We start from the raw sequence: 10,607 nt of genomic DNA on the forward strand, positions 1-10,607 counted from the left end.
AGCCCCTCTGCCCGGCCAGCTGCCCCGTCCGGGAGGGAGGTGGGGGGGGTCAGCCCCCCACCTGGCCAGCCGCCCCGTCCGGGAGGGAGGTGGGGAGGTCAGCCCCCCGCCCGGCCAGCCAAGCCATCCGGGAGGGAGGTGGGGGGGGGTCAGCCCCCCGCCCGGCCAGCCGCCCCGTCCGGGAGGTGAGGGGCGCCTCTGCCCGGCCGCCCCTACTGGGAAGTGAGGAGCCCCTCTGCCCGGCCACCACCCCGTCTGGGAGGTGTACCCAGCGGCTCATTGAGAACGGGCCATGATGGCAATGGCGGTTTTGTGGAATAGAAAGGAGGGAGGGGTGGGGAAAAGATTGAGAAATTGGATGGTTGCTGTGTCTGTGTAGAAAGAGGTAGACATGGGAGACTTTTCATTTTGTTCTGTACTAAGAAAAATTCTTCTGCCTTGGGATCCTGTTGATCTGTGACCTTACCCCCAACCCTGTGCTCTCTGAAACATGTGCTGTATCCACTCAGGGTTGAATGGATTAAGGGCGGTGCAAGATGTGCTTTGTTAAACAGATGCTTGAAGGCAGCATGCTCCTTAAGAGTCATCACCACTCCCTAATCTCAAGCACCCAGGGACACAAACACTGCGGAAGGCCGCAGGGTCCTCTGCCTAGGAAAACCAGAGACCTTTGTTCACTTGTTTATCTGCTGACCTTCCCTCCACTATTGTCCTGTGACCCTGCCAAATCCCCCTCTGCGAGAAACACCCAAGAATGATCAATTAAAAAAAAAAAAAAAAGTTACACGTAATCCCTCTGCTTTTCCCCCCTCTAATTAAACTAAAATAACAACATCTTCTTCAAAGTTACTAAGACAAATTAAAGTTGTAATATGTTTTGTATCTTTAATCACCATAAATGCCAAGCTGTGCCGATCACTAAGTCTTTACTGTATAGTTCCCCAGAGTCTAGTTTATTTAACTTGAGACACACACTTCCCATAACAACCAAGGAGAAGCGGAGTAGAGATGCAATCTTGTGTGCCTGTGTCTCTAGTGTTCAGACCCTTCTTGCACAATGGACATAGGCTGGTTTCCTGCAGCTAACTAATGTGGAGGAGCTCCAGCTGTGTCAGCCATGACAGAGTTGTTATTGCTTCACTGAGTAAGCACCCAGCACGCAAGCTGAGGCGGGCTGTTTCATAGACGGGCTCGGATCATTTACCCTGGCTTCCCTCCCACTTGGCTCTGTGTCTTGGAGCATTAGAATCATTTCCATTCTTTCTCAGCTGTTCCATTTTCTTTTGGCCACTTTCCTCCTCCCAGGGGGATTGTTTTCTCTCAATTGTCAAAGAGTAATGCTTAAACATTAAAAACAAGATTTCAGATTCATGTGAATCAAATCGATGACACCTCTGCCTGCTCTGAATGTCTCTCTGTCATATTATCTGCCCCCATTAAGACCTTGTAGTGAGAGGGGAATGGTTTAAGATAGGTTTTTTTGGGGGGTTTTTTGTTGTTGTTGTTTTATTTTTTCAGAGACAGGGTCTCACTCGGTTGCCCAGGCTGGAGTGTAGTGGTGTAATCACAGCTCAATGCAGCCTTGACCTCCTGGGCTCAAGTGATACTCCCGCCTCAGCCACCCGAGTAGCTGGAACTATAGGCAAGTGCCACCACACCCAGCTAAATTTTTTATTTTTGTAGAGACAGGGTCTCACTTTGTTGCCCAGGCTGGTCTCAAACTCCTAGCTTCACCAATCCTCCCACCTCAGCCTCCCAAAGTGCTGGGATTACAGGTGTGAGCCACCACACCAGGCCAAGATTACTATTTTAACATCATATTGCAGTGATGCCTCACCTTTTCCCTTCATGTCATGGAGTTTCATGATCTGAATACTCCTAAGTGTATCTGGATCATCCTCAAAACACCCACTGCTTGGATTCCCAGGTTCCTGCTTTCAAAAGCTTCTTTTGGCTTCGCAAATAATTCTCCGAGTTTACCTACTGTGCAGTCAATCTAGTGGGAGAATTTATTTGGTCTTAATATTCTCATTGGTAGATGCTGTAATAGGTATGATGCTTAATCACAGACACCGTCAGTACCTCTACCTGGTAGCTGTGGTAAATTGGAAAAAACTGAGGTCACACATACACAAAACAAGCAGACACGTTAGAGAATACATCATCACGTGTCAGGTGATATTGGAAGTGAAATATATGGAAGTGAAAGACTGCCAAGATCCTTTCTAACCTTTCAGTAAGCCCTAGAAAATAGCAGGCATGGCTGGGCGCGGTGGCTCACCCCGGTAATCCCAGCACTTTGGGAGGCCGAGGCAGGTGGATCACGAGGTCAGGAGTTTGAGACCAGCCTGGCCAACATAGCGAAACCCCGTCTCAACTAAAAATACAAAGGTGGCACATGCCTGTAATCCTAGCTACTCAGGAGGCTGAGGCAGGAGAATTGCTTGAACCTGGGAGGCAGAAGTTGCAGCGAGCCGAGATCGTGCCACTGCGCACCAGCCCCAGGCGACAGTGTGAGACTCTGTCTCAGAAAAAAAGAAGAAAAGAAAAAGAAAATAGCAGACATTCAATGAATGAATCAATAGAGTGAGAGGATTTTTTTGTTTGCTTGGTTTTTGCCTTCCCTGGAAAATAGGGAAAGAGCAAACTTAAATTTGCTTAGTAGCATTTACACTAACCTCTTATAGAGTTTCTTCCTTTCCTGCATAAAGCCAGTACCTCATGGTTGTTGTACTTCAGACTTCAGATTACTCATAGTTGCTATAATCATATGATAGCCCATATATCTTTTTACTCCTTTATACTTATATAATAATAATAATAATAGCTATCACTTATATAGTAATAAAATGAGCCAGGCACTCTTTCAAGTGCTTTACATATATTAACTGAATCCTTACAGCAACCCCATGCAGAAATACTATTATTACCCACATATACAGATGAGGAAACTGAGGCACAAATAACTTACCCAGGATCTAACTAATAAGTGATGGAGCTGTGATTCAAACAAACCCAGGCACTCTATCTCCAGAACTCATGTGGGGCTTCGTTGTTTTGCTTTATTTTGAAAAAGGTTCTCACTATGTCACCCAGGCTGGAGTGCAGTGACACAGTCTCAGCTCACTATGGCACCCACCTCCCAGGCTCAAGCAATCCTTCCATGTCAGCCACCCAAGTAGCTGGACTACAGGCACACGCCACCACACTCAACTAATTTTTTAATTTTTTGTAGAAACAAGGTCTCACTATATTTCCCAGGCTGGTCTCAAACCCCTGTGCTCAAGCGATCTTCCTGAGTTGGCCTCCCAAAGTGCTAGGACTGCAGGTGTGAGCCACTGTGTGCCCAGCCTGGGGTTTTTAATTATAACAGACTTTGTTTTCATGTACAGTTCTATGGATTTTATTACACGTATATGTTTGTTTAATGACCACCATAATCACAATATAGAACAGTTCTGGCCGGGCACAGTGGCCTGTAATCCCAGCACTTTGGGAGGCTGAGGCAGGTAGATCATGAGGTCAGGAGTTCAAGACCAGCCTGGCTAAGATGGTGAAACCACGTCTCTACTAAAAATACAAAAATTAACCAGGCATAGTGGCGGGTACCTGTAATCCCAGCTACTCATGAGGCTGAGGCAGGGAGAATCCCTTGAACCCGGGAGGCGGAGGTTGCAGTGAGCCGAGATCACAACACTGCACTCCAGCCTGGGCAACAGAGTGAGACTCTGTCTCAAAAAAAAGAAAAAAAAAGAACAGTTCCATCAGTATCCATGTCTTCAACCACTGCACAGTAATTCCTCTATATACTAAAACCCATCAACAAATCTAAAGGTGAGAATTTTTCAACCTTAGGAAGGAAACCTACTTTGAAGTCCTTCAAAGATAATAGCACAATTCTCTTGGGAATTCTGGACAACTACCACTTAATCTCCTTCTGGCTTCCTTTGAATTCTACCATATATAATTTCTCCCTGAGCATTTGTCTCAGAGCAGTGTGTGTGTGTGTGTGTGTGTGTGTGTGTGTGTGTGTGTGTGTAATGTGCTGTGCCCCTGCTGTCTTACTTCAGCACTGCTGCCCAAACCAAAACAGGTATCCCAGTGTGATTTCTATGCTCTCTCACCACCTCAGATGGCTTTAAATGGACTGTGCTTCCCTGGCTGGCTGGGAATCTTTCACATTGCTGGTGAGCTTGCCAAGTACCACGGACAGATCACAGCATGCATGGAAATCCTTACCCACAATTCTGATTAAGAAAATAGTAAATTCGATATACAGAAAATTTGGGAAGCAAACATCCAAAAATTACACTAAACTATCATAGAAAAGAGACTGTAATTTTTCATCCTAATCCTACTCATGAGATTAGAACCGGTGATCCCCATTTACTTGCAAATAAAAAGCCTCAAAAACCAATTTGATAATTTGGCCCTGAACTTGTTTAAATGCCCCTGCTTTTCCTACTTGTGTAGCTCTCAATCCAGTTGCCTGTTTCTTGCTACATCTTACTGACTTTCCCTCAACAGGAGTTACTGGGTTGTCCAATTAAAAGCTTTCTATTATTGCAAGTTTTGCTCGGCATTTAGCATTTGACCTAAATAGATTTATCTTTTTTTTCCCTGTCTTCGACTTTAAACTCTGTGGTGAGGCCAGGCACGGTGGCTCACATCTGTAATCCCAGCATTTTGGGAGGCCAAGGCAGACAGATCACCTGAGGTTGGGAGTTTGAGACCAGCCTCACCAATGTGGAGAAACCCCATCTCTATTAAAAATACAAAATTAGTCGGGCATGGTGGCGGGCGCCTGTAATCCCAGCTTACTCGGGAGACTGAGGCAGGAGAATCGCTTGAACCCAGGAGGCGGAGGTTGCAGTGAGCTGAGATCGCGCCACTGCACTCCCGCCTGGGCAACAAGAGCGAATCTCTGTCTTAAAAAAAAAAAAAAAAAAAAAAAAACTATGGTGAAATACTCAACAGGAAGGCAAATTAGAGAAATGGGGCTGCTTTCCTTTAAAATACCAGATAAAAGATGTATTTTACTGAAACACTAGCTTTTTCATTAGATAAATAAAGCTTTATGTAAAGCTAATTCTGAGAAATGTGTTAAAATTTTTCAGCATGGGAACGTGGACAAGAGACTGTTCAACAAAGGAGAACAATGTGTAACTGTCCCATGTACCCACTAACTCCCCCGTTGGGCATGGAGTAAGTCACTTCTAGGTACAGTTGCTCATTTGTTCGTTGAAAATGCTTCTTTTTTATTAACTAGGTTTGAGGACATGATTAGGTTTGTATCCACATCTATTGCTGAATAACAAACCACCCTGAAACTTGGTGACTTGAACCAAGCAATTATTTGCTCCCATTCTTTAGTTTGGCAACTTAATCTAGGCTCCGCTCAATGGTACTTCTGCTCTGTGGCGACATGCATTTGCACACAGCACACAGCCAGGCTGACCTCACGCACAGGAGTTTCAGCTGAGATGGTTGTAACAGCTGAGCAAGTGAGGCATTTTCCATTGATCACTCTCTCTTCCAAGGGTCTCATCCTCAAGTAGGCTAGTTCAAGCTTGTTCACAAGGTGACAGTGTTCACAAAAAGCCTGAGAGTAGAGCTTGCAAAGCCTCTGGAGGCCGAAGTTCAAAGTCACACAGTGCCACTTCTGCTGCATTTATTGGTCAAAGCAAGTCACAATGGCAGCACAGATTCAAACATGTACTGGAATTTGTGGCTATTTTAATCCATCACAAGCTTTTGGCATTGATCACCCTGAAGAAAATACAAATATAATGTGCTATCTAATTGGCCTATAGAAAGTGAATCCAGGCCGGGCACGGTGGCTCAAGCCTTTAATCCCAGCACTTTGGGAGGCCAAGATGGGTGGATCACGAGGTCAGGAGTTCGAGACCAGCCTGGCCAATATGGTGAAACCCCGCCTCTACTAAAAATACAAAAATTAGCTGGGTGTGGTTGTGTGTGCCTGTAGTCCCAGCTACTCAGGAGGCTGAGGCAGAAGACTCGCTTGAACCTGGAACCTGGGAAATGGAGGTTGCAGTGAGCTGGGATCGCACCACTGCACTCCAGCCTGGGCGACAGAGTGAGACTCCATCTCAAAAAAAAAAAAAAAGAATCCAATATAAATCTATCAAATAAGAAATACTGAGTCCGGGCACAGTGGCTCATGCCTGTAATCCCAGCACGTCGGGAGGCAGAGGCAGGTGGATCACCTAAGGTCAGGAGTTCGAGACCAGCCTGACCAACATGGTGAAACCCCATCTCTACTAAAAATATAAAAAGTAGCTGGGCATGGTAGTGCATGCCTGTAATCCCAGCTACTCAGGAGGATGAGGCAGGACAATCGCTTGAACCCGGGAGGCAGAGGTTGTGGTGAGGTAAGATTGCGCCACTGCACTCCAGCCTGGGCAACAAGATGAAACTCTGTCTTAAAAAAAAATAAAGAAAGAAAGAAAGAAAAGAAAAAAAGAGAAATATTATCCTAATTTAAATTTACCTCCGAAGTCTGATACACAGAGCTGCTATATGATGAGCAAAGAAGTGGAGAGAGATTTTCAGCTTTTGATTTTATCATAAATCCTTTAGGAATATTTTGTTTTTACTTATTAATGTGTACATATTACTTGGGTAAATTTCAATGAAAAAAAAAATCCATGCAGACTCAATTCTGGGCTATCTCTCCCTCTAGCTCCAGTACTTATACTAGAAGAAAGCTATCCTAGGAAGTCCTCTACCTGGGAAGTCTCTGTAATGGGGAAGGTAATGAGAACACAGAAATGAAGGGCCTTCATGTCTCAAAATAGTATCCTACTGCTCTCCAAGAAAGAAAAATGGACAAGGGTTTGAGGCAGAGTTCAAGCTGAGGGTCCTGAAGCCATACAAACTCGTTTCTTTTCCTGGCTCCATAACCAGGGAGAGGGGGGGAGGCCGGGTGGCTGGAAGTAATTTCAGAACCCCTTTTAGCAGTGGCCATCTGCCAGCATTTTCGCATCTCTATCCCTCCCCTCCCCACACCCGCTTGTCCTGCCAGAGCACACTGGGCCCATACTGAGACAGAAGGGGAGGCAGGGAACAAGGAGAACCATATAGGAGGTCCCTTTGTTCCTAAATCCATCTTCAACTCCATGTTTTACTAGAATCTTATATTGGGGCCGGGTGCAGTGGCTCACGCCTATAATCCCAGCACTTTGGGAGGCCGAGGTGGGCGGATCACGAGTTCAGGAGATCAAGACCATCCTGGCTAACACGGTGAAACCCCATCTTTACTAAAAATACAAAAAATTAGCCAGGCGCGGTGGCGGGCGCCTGTAGTCCCAGCTACTTGGGGGGCTGAGGCAGAATGGCGTGAATCCAGGAGGCAGAGCTTGCAGTGAGCCGAGATCGCGCCACTGCACTCCAGCCTGGGTGAAAGAGCGAGACTCCATCTCAAAAAAAAAAAAAAAAAAAAAAGAATCTTACATTGGGGTATCTAGAGATGTGATAGTGTTGAAATCCAAAAAGAAACTACTTGAACTGTCCCCACCAGTTAGTGTAAAAACTATCAAGATGAAAAAAACATTGGTCAAAAAGGTGTAAAGTCAATTTTTTTTTTTGAGATGGAGTCTTGCTCTGTCTCCCAGGCTGGAGTGCAGTGGCACAATCTCGGCTCACTGCAACCTCCACTTCGTTCAAGCGATTTTTCTGCCTCAGCCTCCCGAGTAACTGGGACTACAGGCGTGTACCACCATGCCTGGATAATTTTTGTATTTTTAGTAGAGACGGGGTTTCAGTATGTTGGCCAGGCTGGTCTCTAACTTCTGACCTTAAGTGATCTGCCCACCTCGGCCTCCCAGAGTGCTAGGATTACAGGCATGAGCCACCACGCCTGGCCAAAAGGTGATTTTTAAATGCTTTATGAATTAATTTCATCATATATTTACAAGGTTATTAAGTTTGAAGAGGCCACTTACTCTGATGAAAGTGATCAAGCATTCTGGCAAGACTTGAAATCTGGGGATCTGCATAGGTCTCAGGGAATATCTTGAGATTTTCCAGGTTCTGCTACAAGGCACATTTCCCACATAGGTATGAGTGTCAGAGGTGTGTGAACCAGAGCAACTTCATCTTAAATAGGAGCTGGGTAAAATGAGGCTGAAACCTACAGTGCTGCATTCCCAGATGGTTAAGACATTCTAAGTCACAGGATGAGACCGGAGGTCAGCACAAATTACAGGTCATAAAGACCTTGCTGATAAAACAGGTTGCAGTAAAGGAGCCGGCCAAAATCAACCAAAACCAAAATGGTGATGAGAGTAACCTCTGGTCATCCTGACTGCTACACTCCCACCAGCGCCATGACAGTTTACAAATGCCACAGCAACATCAGGAAGTTACCCTACATGGTCCAAAAAGAGAAGGCATAAATAATCCACCCCTTGTTTGGCATAGGAATAACCATAAAAATGGGGAACCAGTAGCTCTCGGGGCTGCTCTGTCCATGGAGTAGCCATTCTTTTATTCCTTTCCCTTTTTTTTTTTTTTTTTTTTTTTTTTTGAGATGGAGTCTTGCTTTGTCACCCAGGCTGGAGTGCAGTGGCACGATCTCAGCTCACTGCAACATCCACCTCCTGAGTTCATGCAATTCTCCTGCCTCAGCCTCCTGAGCAGATGGGATTACAGGCATGCACCACCATGCCAGGCTAATTTTTGTATTTTTAGTAGAGACGGGGTTTCACCATGTTGGCCAGGCTGGTCTCGAACTCCTGATCTCAAGTGATCCACCCATCTCAGCCTCCCAAAGTGCTGGGATTACAGGCGTGAGCCACCGTGCCCAACTCCTTTACTTTCTTAATAAACTTGCTTTCACTTTGCATTGTGGACTCGCCCTGAATTCTTTCTTGCGTGAGATCCAAGAACCCTCTCTTGGGGCCTGGATCGGGACCCGCTTTCCTGAAACATATTTCTGGTGACCACAGAAGAGACTATAGTGCAGAAACCTTGACCCAACAGCTACCTTTGGGTGAATGTTGGGGTCCTGTAACATCTTTCTGGTGACCAGGGAAGTGACTATACTGCAGGAACTCCCGACCCAAAGGCTAACATTGGGTAAGTAGTGGGGTCTGGTAACATCTATCTTGCAAACCACAAGAGGGGCAATACCGAGGAGACCCCCTGACCCAAAGGAAATAGACTCCAGCAGTGATTGGACGACTTTGGGTAAGTGGTGGGGTACCCAGGTAAAGAATGGGATTGGGTTAGAGACCCAACTTAGGGGAGTTAGAGTCTCCCCTAAGACAGAGTAGGTTAGAGGCCCCTCTTAATAAAAGGCAAGGATGCTTGACTAACGGCGGGTTAGAGTCCCTTCTAAGATTTAGGGGGTTAGAGACCCCTCTCAGTAAAGTCTACCTCTCAACTAAAAGGGGTTTGGCACTGCAGGCTACGCTCTTTGTATTAATCTGCCTTGCATTCTTTGCTGATGGCTGTGGGTGACAGGATTAGGTATGTACAGGATCGTGGGTCATGGGGAGCTTTTTCCTCCCTAAAAGGGGAAACTTGAGAGCTGATGCGACTGCTGGAAAAGATACCTTCATGACAGCAGCCGCAGACACCTGAACTTTTCAGTGTTGCTGCAATGGGTGGGTCTTTCTCTGGCCTCTCTGAGCATTTTGCCTTCCCCACCCTGCCACAGGCAATGCTTTTTTCTCTCTCCTTTCCCTTTTTTTTTTTTTTTTTTTTAATCTTTTCTGCTACTCAGGGCAACCATATTGCCCAGAGTCCATGTGTTGAAACTCCAAGTCGGAGGCTGGATTAAGGATGACAGGGTTGCCGGCCGCGGTGGCTCACACCTGTAATCCCAGCACTTTGGGAGGCCAAGGCGAGCGGATCACGAGGTCAGGCATTCGAGATCAGCCTGGCCAACATGGTAAAGCCCTGTCTCTACTAAAAATACAAAAATTAGCTAGGCCTGGTGGCACATGACTGTAATCCCAGCTACTCAAGAGGCTGAGGCAGGAGAATCACTTGATCCTGGGAGGCGGAGGTTGCAGTGAGCTGAGATCATGCCACTGCACTCCAGCCTGGGTGACAGAGCAAGACTCTGTCAAAAAAAAAAAGGAAAGAAAGAAGAGAAAAAAAAGATGACAGGGTCCATCTAGGGGCAAATTTAAGCCTTGCCAGTTTGATATTGGGTGCTAAGCAGAATGGCTAATGTCTATGTTTTATCACACATATTTTGCTCTAGCCAGAACAAAAAAAAAATTTACCTTTATGATGCTGCTTGGCCCCCAGGGCGATGGTGCCACAAGCCACATCACTAGGGCCACTCAGGGAAAGGGAACCCAGAAGCCTGGCATCCCGGGAAAAAGATAAGAATTTCTTACCAGTCAGATTTCTGGTTTCTCTCTGAGCAAACAGTTGAATGAATGGTTAAAAAAAAAAAAAAAAAAAGTTAATAGCAAAAAGAAAAAAAAAAGTCTTATCTGAAATTCCTTCTATGGAACAGGGTTCCATCAAAGCCAATTTAAAAAGAGCTTATGTAAAAAATAATTATTCTTGCTGCACTTTATACATATAATCAGGCCAAGTATAATAAAGCAAATCATTCTTATCATGAT

This window comes from Pan paniscus, chromosome 3 (assembly GCF_029289425.2).
Source record: "Pan paniscus chromosome 3, NHGRI_mPanPan1-v2.0_pri, whole genome shotgun sequence".
Lineage (NCBI taxonomy): Eukaryota > Metazoa > Chordata > Mammalia > Primates > Hominidae > Pan > Pan paniscus.